Here is a 2,517-nt window from a genome sequence, read left to right as displayed (position 1 = left end):
CCTTAAGGACACATGACATGTGTGACATGTCATGATTCCCTTTTATTCCAGAGGTTTGGTCCTTAATGGGTTAATAAAGTGACTATAAATTGATCAGATAACTATTCTACCCAAGGTTGGGATCCCATCTCCAACTTTGACGATGGATATTTATCTATACATTCTTTCTTTCCTGTACTGCCAGAGGCCTGTGTTTTTCGTCATATTTCATTTCATCTTTTCGAGTCCTGTGAGGCCTTAATGATTACTGTCTCCAAGTGTTCTTTCTTTAAAGAATATCTTTCAATAAAAACATTTTTACAAAAAAAGCAACATTTCGACTTTGTCTTTTTCAAGCATTCTAAGTAGAGCTCAGAACAATGCTTTATTTAACCCCTTAAGTACACAGCTTTAGTTGCTTGTCGTTCACTTAAAGTCACAAGTGACACCATTTTGGCATTTTTGCTGTGTGTGTGTTCAACCACAATTTACATATTTCTCATTCATTGCACCAAAGCACAGTATATACTATTTTGGGTATTTTTAAGGACAAAGTGACTTTCATTTAATTTATATACATACAGTTAGGTCTGAAAATATTTGGACACTGATACAATTTTCATAATTTTGGCTGTGTACACAACCACAATGAATTTGAAATGAAACAACTGAGTTGCAATTGCAAATGCAGAATTTAGCTTTAATTGAAGAAAAATATTGAATGAATTTAGGAATTGCAGCCATTTTCGTACACAGTTCCTTATTTCAGGGGCTTAAATAAATGTTGACAAATTAACATAATCATAAATAACATGTTAATTTGTAATACTTTGTAGAGAATCCTTTGCAGGCAATGGCTGCTTGAAGTCTGGAATGCACGGACATCACCAAACGCTGGGTTTCCTTCTTTGTGTTGCTTTGCCAGGCCTTTACTGTAATTGTCTTCAGTTATTTTTTGTTCGTGGGTCTTTTTTTTGTCTTCAGCATGCTTGATCAGGTTGAGATAACATGATTGACTCAGCCATTGCAGAAAATTCCACTTCTTTGCCTTAAAAAAATCCTGGTTTTCTTTTGCAGTATGTTTTTGGTCATTTCATCTGTCCAAATAAAGCTGTTTCAAAACTGGGCTGGCTGTTTTTTTGGCAAAGTCGAATCTGGCCTTTCTATTTTTGAGGCTTATGAATGGTTGCACCATTTGCTCTCATGAAGTCTTCTAGACTTGAATAATGAGATGCCTACCTCCTGTAGAGTGCAGGGCCGGACTGGCCCACCGGGATACCGGGAAATTTCCCGGTGGGCCGTTGGCACCTGGGGCCGGGCAAACATGTGGGTGTGCTGGCGGCCGCTGGAGGAACTTTTCTGGCGGCCGCAGGGGAAGCTGTGCTGTGTCTGCTCTCCAGCGCGCTACTGAATGAGACCGGGGCCGGAATATGATGTCATATTCCGGCCCCGGTCTCATTCAGTAGCGCGTGAGGGCGGGGGAGCAGACACAGCACAGCTTCCCCTGCGGCCGCCAGAAAAGTTCCTCCAGCGGCCTCCAGCACAGTTTCTTCTGCGGCCGCCATCCCTGCACTGGCGGATCCAGGGGGGGGGTGGGCGACTGCCCCCCCGAGAATCCGAAGTTCTCCCTCTCCCCTGCCGGCTAATGCAGGGCTGGCCTGTCCAAGTGCCAGCCCTGCAATGTGCCTTCATGGACCGGAGGGGAGATCAGAGATCTCCCTCTCCGGTCCGCAGGCACTGTTTGCTGGCCGCCGGCAGGGAAGGGAGAGAGAGAGGACCTGGGAGAGCTCAGTCTGCAGCTCTTCCAGGTCCTTCTCTCGCGAGCACGGAGCGTTGCCACGGCAACGCTCCGGATCTCTCGAGAGTGAACTCTAGCCCTGGAGACCGGGGCTAGAGTTCACTCTCACCACATGGACCACCAGGGATCGAGAAATGTCCCCCCTCCTCCCTAAACAAAGGTAAGAAGGGAGGGGGGACATTATGTATATTTAAAAAAAAAAAAACATTTTATCAAATAAAAAAAAACATTGAAAAAAAGCCCCACATCCTTATCACACACATACCCTACAAACACACACATACACTGCCCCCACTCACACACATTGTCCCCCAACTACATAGACTGCCCCCATACACACACATTGCCCACCATACACATACACTACTGATCCCACACATATACACTTCCCCCATACACACACATTGCCCACATACACTGCCCCCAATACACACACACACCCTACACACACACATACACTGCTTCATACACACAAACTTCCCCCCATACACACAAACTTCCCCCCATACACACATTGCCCCCCACTCACACTGCCACGCACACACACACACTGCCCCCCTAACACACACTGCCGTCCTCACGTACAAACTGCAACTTTCACACACACACACACACACTGCTCACACAGTCCTTCTTACAAAACACACACACACACACTGCACCCCTGCTCCTATGCCCTACTACAGCCCCATTTCCAAGCAGACCTCTAAACTGTTCTTAAACGGTTTGACTACTTACTC

The sequence above is a fragment of the Pelobates fuscus genome, chromosome 12 (assembly GCF_036172605.1).
Source record: "Pelobates fuscus isolate aPelFus1 chromosome 12, aPelFus1.pri, whole genome shotgun sequence".
In the NCBI taxonomy this organism is placed as follows: Eukaryota; Metazoa; Chordata; class Amphibia; order Anura; family Pelobatidae; genus Pelobates; species Pelobates fuscus.
The sequence above is the reverse complement of the archived record's forward strand: the minus strand, read 5'-3'. Positions refer to the sequence as shown.